This window comes from Pongo abelii, chromosome 16 (genome assembly GCF_028885655.2).
Source record: "Pongo abelii isolate AG06213 chromosome 16, NHGRI_mPonAbe1-v2.0_pri, whole genome shotgun sequence".
In the NCBI taxonomy this organism is placed as follows: domain Eukaryota; kingdom Metazoa; phylum Chordata; class Mammalia; order Primates; family Hominidae; genus Pongo; species Pongo abelii.
Window position 1 is genome coordinate 25,480,818 of NC_072001.2, and position 10,154 is coordinate 25,490,971.

Consider the following 10,154-nt stretch of genomic DNA (forward strand, 5'->3'; position numbering starts at 1 on the left):
TGGAGGACCGCTCTGAGCATGTGCTGCCAGACTGCCTACTCAGAACCATGCATGCCTTTTTTTTTAAATGATGGTCCCAGAATGTTGAAGAGTAATGATCTCAGGGACAGGGCTTTCCCTGTGTAAGTATGAGCAGCTTTTCTAAGTGTTTGGAGACCTGCTACTGCATCCTTACAGAACTCTATTATGTATGGGGATCGGGGTATATAACTGATGAAATTTTACAATTTAGCAAACTCGGAGGAAAATAGCAATTATTGCTATTTACTAAGTGAGTGCTAGGTGTCCGGGACAGTTGTAGCACATTGTACTTTTTATTTATTTATTTTTATTTTTAGTTGAGATGTAATAATTGTACGTGTCTCTGGGGTACAGGGTGACGTTTCTATGCGTGTATACAATATGTAGTGATCAATATGTAGTAATTAGCACATCCATCCCCTCAAACATTTTATCACTGCTTTGTGTTGTGAACATTCAAAAATCCTCTCTTCTAGCTTTCAAAAACATATAATAAATTATAATTAACCACGTTCACCCTCCAGTGGCGCAGAGCAGCAGGACTCACGCCTCCCATCTGGCTGTGATTTGTATTTGTTAAGCAGCCTCTCCCATCCTCCCCGCTGCATTTCTTATTTCTTATCCTCACACGGAAGCAGAACAGTGGGTACTATTTCCCTGGCTTGCACTGCCCTGCTTCACACATATCCATGAGAAGTCCAGGCCTCCAGCAGCCATGAAATACGACTGGTCCCACTTACACAGTGCTGGGAATGAGGCATGAGGCACAGGCCAGGTTAGCCTCGACGACCGGAACACGCAGCTCACACGTGGCCGAATCCAGAGCGAGCTCAGGTGTTCATGTCACCTCTCAAGGTGTCTGTGACTTGTCAAGTTAGTGACAAAAGACCTGGGGCCCAAGGCAACAAAAATACCCATTCTTTTTTTTTAAATTTTATTATTATTATACTTTAAGTTTTAGGGTACATGTGCACGACATGCATGTTGGTTACATATGTATACATGTGCCATGCTGGTATGTTGCACCCATTAACTCGTCAAATTCTACAGGGATCCCATGAGCCATGCAAACCCCTGACATTCGCAAATGCCATTTAATAACAAACTCTCTGTTTGTCCTTTGTAAAAGATTCAGAAATGGAAAATGACCTTGCTTCTCTACAAGTGAAGTCATAAGTGTGCATGGTCCTCTATTTGCTGAATGGTAATAAAATACATCTTCATCCTAAGGGCCTAGCCACTGCACAGTCTTTTCTGTGAATCCTGATGATTAAGCTTGGAGCCAAAACCCATTTGAGGACAGTCACACTTTGTCTTTGTTTTCCAAAGGGATAAAGCTTATTTGTGGAAACAGACCTTGATCCATTTATACAGACTGCAGGCTACACAATTACTTTTCAGGTTGGAACATTGTCTGTAAAATGTTCTTAGAATTCTTCTGTCTCTATGTCGTGCTCTTGCGCATGTGCCTAGCAAGTGTGGTGGGAGACTGGCGGATGCAGTGCTGGAGAAGCTGCCGTTGACAGTTCTCAGGGTATCACAGGCAGTGCCAGGAACAAGGGGCTCATGCGGAAGGAAGATGGTGTGGACTCTGTCAGGTACTTGGTACCACAATAATGCTGTGAGCCTGCTACCACCAAACCTTGGGCAGTTAACAACGTTTACTTTTCCCCTGCGTCTGAGGCCAGTCGAGTTTGGGATCTGCAGGTTGGGCTGGGCAGACGCATGTTCAAGGCTCTGCCACATCCATCTGCAAACATCTCATGGCCAAAAGTCATGGCCTGGAGCGGGCTATGCTGTGCCCACAGAGGGGGAAGAGGAAAGGAAGGATGTGACAAAGGATGTCTTAGACTGTTCAACCTTTTATATCAGAACACCGTAGATGGCGCTTCTTATAAACACCTGACATTTATTTCTCACAGTTCTAGAGGCTGGGAAGTCCAGCATCAGGGTGCCAGCCAGCAGACCTGGTATCTGATGAGGGCCCACTTCCTGGTTCCTAGAACAGCTTCTTCCTCATGGTGGAAGGGCCAAGGCCGCGCTCCTGTGACCTCTTTTATAAGGGCATTAATCCCCATTCATGAGGACACTAATCTCACCCTCACGACCCATCACCTCCAAGTGGCCCCACTTCCTAACGCCATCAACTTGGGGCTTAAGATTTCCACATAGGAATTTTGCAGAGACACAAACATTCCATCCATGGCAAAGAGGAACCACAATCCACCATGGCAGCAGGTGAAGCCCAAGGCGGAGGCATCTTAGAAAGTGTGTGTGGAGTCGGCTGGCCACAAGTGATCAGAAGGAATGGGCAGCCGGGTTAACGCTGAGAACGGGCACCTGGCTGAGCACGGGGCTCTGCCTCACTCACCCAAGCACCGAGGCAGCCATCACGGCTGGTCTCTGATGAACTCGGTTTCTCTGCCAAGGGAAAGGGCATCAAGATGACTTCTCAGTTCAAAAATAAAAAGCTTACACCTATGTTTTAGGCCAGAGGTTAGCAACATTTGCTTAAGTAGCTAGACAGAAAATATTTTAGGCCTTGTAGGCCAGCTGGTTTCTGCTGCCAGTGCCTGTGTGCTGTTGTCCCTTGTAAGCACCCACAGATGGTGCAGACACACGTGTGTGGCTGTATGCTGGCAAACTGCATGTACAGAAACAGGCGTCAGCCCGTGAGCCTGGTCTTAGTGACCTCTGTTCAGACCCAAAGATTTCAGAAGTAGGTCAAGCATGATGGCTCACGCCTGTAGTTCCAGCACTTTGGGAGGCCGAAGTGGGAGGATAACTTGAGCTCAGGAGTTTGAGACCAACCTGACCAACACAGCGAGGACTTGTCTCTACAAAAAATTTTAAAAAGTAGCCGGGCACCGTGGCACATGCCTGTAAGTCCCAGCTACTTGCGAGGTTGAGGTAAGAGGATTGCCTGAACCTGGGAGGTTGGGGCTGTAGTGAGCTGTGATGACAGCACTGCACTCCAGCCTGGGTGACAGAGTGAGACCCTGTCTCAAAAGGAAAAAAAAGACTTCAGAAAAATGTACCTCTCCAAGTGGGGGCAGGGGTAGCTCAGTAAGATCCTCCAAGCAGAGAAAGTGGAGGAAGATTCAAAGCCTGGAGAGTTCGGACTCTTGGGGGGTTGGGCTCCTCTCCTGCCCCCAGGAAAGAGTCAGGGGTGAATTAGTTATGACTAGGGCCTGGAGGCAGCGTGGGCCTTCAGAGCTGAAGACCTGCAGAGAGTCCCTCAGGGGAAGTGTACACAGGTGATTAATGACAGCCACACATCTCCGAGAGAAGACATGTTGCAGCAAACAGGTGGGAGTCTCTTCCCCACTGAGGCGGAGGCCTGGAAACACCCAGAAGGAAGGAAAGACAGACAATCTGGAATGTAAGCGGAAGCCTGAAAACACACCAGTGTCCATGTAGCCCTGGAGGCAGTTTGATTGTTCCTCGTCACTGTTATTATTTACCATTTGATGGATGAGAAGATTGAGATAGAAACGACCTTTAATTATAGGAATGCGACATCTTTTTTTTTTTTCTGCAGACGGGTATAGCTTTGTACGTCTCATGAACCACAATGCCACCTATTGATTGGAAAAGGGTGATCATGGGAGAGGGGAGGCTAATTTTAAGCAGTACCTCCAGGCTTCCACAGAGAAATGTCACCTTTCCGTGTGCTGAGTAAGCCTATGAGAAGGTTGGTGCATTCTGCATTGGGTGGGAAGCTGTGTCTTTTCCCTGCTTGTGTTGAGGAGGCCTCTGGGATGGGCCGATGGGCTGTCCGTGCAGTACAGGATCACCAGTGCATATGCGTGTATGTGCATGTGTGCGCATGTGCATGAGTGTGTGCATGTGTGCGCATGTGCATGAGTGTGTGCATGTGTGCGCCTGTGCATGAGTGTGTGCATGTGTGCGCCTGTGCATGAGTGTGTGCATATGTGTGTGTGCATGCGTGTGCATGTGCGTGTGAGCACATGACCGTGTGCTCTATTCAGTTTAGTATTTGCGCTATTCTTATTCTCTGACTTCCAGGAGAGCCTCGTACTTCCTCCATATGCACCCCCACGTACTCTCCCTCACTCTCAGTCTCAAGAAAAGTGAGTGATACTGGCCTGTCATGAAGGTTACCTGGATGAGAAACCGAATATACAAAGTGACAAGGCTGGACTACGTATAACAGTCCAGCTCTACAACCTCTGCAGCAACCAGGCCAGAAAGCCAGCCACAGCCTCTGCAGTCAGCAGCCAAGAACAATCAGGGCTTGATTCACAACTGCCAGCTTCCCTGATTTTTGTACCCCACCCCCAACTCAGGACCAACTGGAGAAAGCCTGCCAATCGTACAGATGCCCACTTCTAGCGGGCTGCTCCAGCTTCCCCACACCAACAGCCCCCACTCAGGGTGCACCTGAAGCCTTCCTTCTCTTTTTTCACAATTCGCCTTCCCACTCATCTGCCTGCCTTTGAGTCTCTGCCAAATGCAGGTGCTTCCCTTGGTCTCGAAAGCGCTGAATAAATAGCCTCTGCTTGTTCCATTTGGGTGGACTTTGTTTATTTCCACAAAAGGAATCGCATGTCAGGGCTCTGGCCAGCAGCTGAAGGCGTGGGAGCCCAGGAAGGATGGGGCTGTCACCGTCCATCTCTCGCTGCTCTTTCTCTCATGCTTTTGGTTTGGGAAGTCGTGCACCAGGGATTTGGCTACCAAAAATTTGTAGAAAACTCTCTAATAAATAAATAGTCCCAATCACTGGTGATACAACTATTGATAATTTAATGCACCTTGGAGCACATTTTCTATCTGTGTTTTTATTTTTTATCTATGTATCAAAATGTATTTTACTGTTTTCATTTCTGATCATTTTTAGCCAATCATGTATGATGATATTTGTAACATTAAGAAGATGAAACATCCCACTGCCATCAGCCAATGACTGGCTGGAACAGCTGGAGTGCAGAGTTGAGATTCTTCATGTTTCTGGAATCAGAGACACCGATCCCTGAGTCCTGGCCTGGCTACTCACTGGGAGTGAGACCACAGGCATATTTCTTACCTTCTGCAATCCTGCATCCTCTTTGGTAAATGTGCTTATAAAGTGTACCTCCCTTGTGTGGTATTTATAAGAATTAACTAAAAATAGAGTGGGTAATACAAAAAAACTCTTAATGTAGCAACAGTAGGTATTATTAGTTGCAGTTACTATTATTATTATCATTGCCCTTGTGTTCGCAAAGAGTTGACTTAGTCATGGATGACTTCCCTGTGCTACTACGAAATGATGCTCTTTGTTTTTTTGTTTGTATTTTCTATGTGATGCAATTTTGGGATTTGTTTTTAGATGGTCTCAAGACCAATAATATCAAGAAGTTTTATGATTTGCAAAGCTGAAAATGGTTTTAGGCACATTTGGCAGTAATTGTTCCCCTCTGGAGTGTCTGGAGGTTACAGGAGGTAATGATGTCCCACAGGGACTTTGGGGCAGCTCTTCCAACATCTTCGCCCCACCCAGGTTCTGATGTGCAGATTCACCCTGCTTAGGGGAAGAAGAGTGAGATGGCTCAGTCTAAGCTGCTGCCTGCTTTTTGTGGACACACAATGCTGGCATGTTGTGGGTCACTTGTCTGTGTCCCGGGGAGCCACATAAGTCTGGAAAACAGTCGCATGCTCTGGGCAGGGACTGGCCTTCCTCACAGTCTGTGTATGCTGGCAGCACATTTCCTTAGAAGGTCAATGGAAGAAAATGAACCAGAATCCCATAAAGCCTTATAGCTCCAAATAGCTCTTTTAGTTGAGAACACATGCGGCTTGGAATGAGTCCCTGACACAGTCTGTTCTCTGGGCCTTTCCCGTGACCCTCCACTGTTGACTTTGCCATTAATTATCTGGCTGAAGTACTGATGGTCTGTTTCTCCACTGTAAGGGTAATCTTACCCACTCCATTTCTGTACTGTAATCTTTGCAAGGGAGTCACTGTGTGTGGCCCACATTTAAGGGTGGGGAGTTAGGTTCCACGTGCTTGAGGGTGGAACAGCTACATAAATTATTGGGAAGTTTCCTGCACAGGAGATTTGTCTTTTCTCCAGCGTTAATTAATCTGTGTAATCCTTCGTATCACTATGGCTCCTGGATATTTATTTTAAATATAATCCAATACCATTTTGTTGCTCAAATTGTTCCAGCTTTGGCCATTAAGAGCTCTCTTCCAGTTAGCTACTGTGTAGCTTTGACATAACTTCATCTTTTTTTTGTTTTTAAGTCTTTTTAAACTTTCTAGGGCTGCAAGATGCTCCAGGCTCATCTGTACATTTCCTGCTCCAGGCCTATGGCCAGCCATTTTCCAAGGAGCCCTGGTTTTACTGGAGAACACGATTAGGAACCAAGATCTGGGCACTAGTTATGCTCATTGCTACTTGGGTGTCATCGACTCTGAGCTTTCTCAGCTGACAGAACAAGGGAATGTATGTGCGCATACTAACCATGTGCACACACACATCTATACACACTTCTGTAGCCATTGGTATCTATACTGAACTAAACATGAATTCATACTGATGTTGGTGACTCAAATCTGTTGCTACCCACATGGGTCATTCCAGGCTCCCCGCTGCTTATTGGTAACCTCCCCACTCCACCCTCTGCCATCTTTTATTCAATTGCTCAGTGCAGTAGGCATGTGCAGCAGAACTGCCAGCCTTTCATGCCAGTGAGTCAGTCCATAGTCCATCGCTTGTTTCCATAACCACGTGCCCCAGCACTCTGTTTTTCCATATCCAGGACCCCACACGGCCCAACAAATTTCAAAAGAGGGCAGAGCATTATCAACACAACTATCTTCCAGGTCAGAAATGCGCTGATGAAAACCTCATGGTTCTTGGCAGTGGCAGTGGCCACTGCTTTCTATTTTGCTGAAAGTTTTCCCAAAGTAGTGATGCCAGTTTTTGGTGGTGCCCAGCACATATGAACAGCATCAGAGATTCATGTGGTGGAGACAGAGTAGCTAATGAAGCAGTGTTCTGAGACATGCAGAAGCCACCCAGAACAAAGAAGATGGAGTGAGAATAATTTGCTCAAATGACCAGGGTGTGTAAGTGTCCTGGGTCCTCAGTACATGTTGAATTGGCTGTAGTAAGACATCATTCAGAAAATTGCCACAAATATATCTTCTTTCCCTTTGAACCATTGTCCTCTCTATGTTTCACTTTTCTTTCGAGAATTTTCTCATTAATTCACAATTAATAAGATGGAATTTTTTGAACAAAATTGTAAGCCCATTAAAATCCATTTTCCTGGTAAGACAGTGCCTGAGTGAAATTATCATTTTGGAAGCTGTCAACCAAGGTGAGCTTCTTATGCAACGTCTCATGTCTGTGCCCAAGTCAGAACGCACTGCCTTCATCAGAGGACAATGGGGACCTGCTCGTGTAAATCCCATCGTTGGGGATAAAGGAAGAGTTCCTCAGTGTCGAGAGCAGCTCCAGGGAAACCACATCTCACTTAAGTCAGAGGAGAGTTGGTGAGGGCTGCAGAGCAAATGATCACAAGCACTTTTCACAGCCAGCCCCTGTCCAGAGATATGGCTGGCTAGAATCATAATGCTGATTCAAGGAGGATAATTAGATTTTCTCACTTACTTGATGGAGGACTGAGGTGAGGACTATGAATGGTCAGAATGCCACTTATTCAATACTAAAGGGCACATTACTCTTTTTGGATCAGTTAAGCACCCATTGTAGCTTATTCTGTGAAATTTACCCTCCTCGCTTGATTGAATTCTGCCCTTCCATGCACTGGGTCACTACTCTGTGGTCTCACTCTGGTAACGAAGGGGGGATGTAATGGAAACTGCCTTTTGGGTTCTGTCATGCATCTCATCTCCCTTGGGAAAATTTGACTTTCCTTCATTACGCTGGGGTTGCCCACAGTGCCACACCCCACGTGGTCACACTGATCAGGGTGCTCCATTTCTATGGCCAACATGACCCAAGCCAGCCCAACCACAGTCTTGATAGTTTTCAAACTTAAGAGAGTGAAAATGGGCTTTGTCTTTAGGATCATCCTAAATTGGAGGCTGCTTGTGGCCACTGTGCCTGTGGAAGGAAAAAAAGTGAAGAAGGAATCTCAACAGAGAGAAGGAGAAATGAGAGCGAGCATCTTGGTAGGTTTGGGTCTCATTGGTCTGGGATGTTTGCTCCAGGAGAATCAGTGCTAGTTGCAAGTTCTTTACAAATTCTTCCCTTTAGCTTTGCTGATCTTGGCAATTAGGTCTTAAGTAAATAGGATTTTATTGTGACATTGTTTAATTATACATTTATACATATATATGTGTATATATATATACACACATATATACATCTATACACACACAATCTGGAAACCATTCTTATTCATAGTATTAAACAAACAATGGATGACACCTGCAGTATGCCAGGCACTGTGCGAGGCCGCAAGGAGGCAGTGATAAGGGAAGTATACGGAGTTTCTGCCTTTACAGAACTTGTAAAGACCAGTGCGGGACACGTTTTTAATTATAAAATCAACCCAACTACATAGTTCAAATACAAATTGTGTTTAGTGCTTATGGTCTATTTACCTCAAAAGAAATATGTTCAGAGAAGTGTCTGTGAGTATGGATCTTATTTAGTGCTTCAGACCTGGAGTGAAAAGACATCTGCAGTAACGACTTTGTGTTATGTTATCTTTATTTTCATGGTGTCTTTTAAAACTATCAATTGCTTGTTCTGAATACGAGCATGAATTAAATTCTAATGAATACTGACAACTATTTATTACGATTTTACTATGGCTTAAATTATATAACTATTCAGGGAGAAGATGCTTAGTATAAAATATTGAGTCAGGCAAAATTCTAATGCATAGGATCTAATGGAATGAACGTAAGTTTGCTATCCTCATTTTAATCAGTATCTTCTCTCCTGATTTTTCACATAGAAACATTCATTACACTTACCACTTGTTTCTCATGAGTAGAATGCTGGGGCAAAGATCTGACTTAGATCTCACAGTCATGCGAATCATAGCTATTATTTACTTGTTATTATCCTTTAGCCATAAGCTACAACTCATTATTTTGTAAGCTCATCTTGAATGTGCAAATCCACTGTACACAGGGAATAGTCACATAAGTTCAGTAATTCACCTGTATGATAATTTAATTTGTTTTAATACATGGCTACAGTCTACACTGTGTCAGACCTTATGCTGGTTGCTGTTGTTACACTTTGGAAACAGCCATGTCTCCAGTTTTGGAAGACCAGTGGGGAAGGCAGCCAGCAACCCTGTCATGATAGATGAGATGAGAAGTGTGATGTCCTGCCGAGGCAGATTCCAGGTGGACAGCACTAGTGAAGGGAGCACACGAAGCCCTTGGAAAACAGAAGGCTGAAGCAAAAGCTTGGACTGAGAGTAGGAGGTAGGTAGCTAAGATTCAGGAAAAGACATTTTGTTAGAATAAACCTCTTTGTGAATATCCAGGGCTAGGGTTAGGGCGAAAGATGGTTGGCATGGCTGTGACAGATGAAAGGTGTGGAAGAGAGAAAGCCAAAGGGAGGCACTGGCCTTGGTGTCTGAGCTGAGTTGAAGATGTTAGATTCACCTTAAAAGCACATGCAGGGAGTTGATATCCTATATTCATTATCATATATGCATTCTAATTATATAATACATATATATAATTTTGAGTGTATATAATTTTTAGCTCCTCAGCTGTGATCTCTTGCCCATAACAACAGCAACAAGCAGTGTCTGACTGTGTTGAGGGTGTGCAAGGCTGAGGCTGAAACTGGATGGTGCCCACAGGGGATGGAAAACAGGCTTGGTTTCAAGGGAAAGTTATGAAAGGGGACCCACAGGGCAGGGAATTGTGGGGAGAGTAAAGGGTGACACCCATCTTTCTGGTGTCGGATGTGAGTAGGTGTATATGTATATATACACACATATATGTGTATATGTGTACATATATGCAAAATCTGGACTTGCCAGCCTCCAAAATTGTGAGTCAATTTCTTAAAATAAATCTATATCTACATATCTATACATATGCATATCTGTAGGTATCATATACATACATACGCATAATTATGTGTAAACATATACATATATGTATATATACACACATGCTT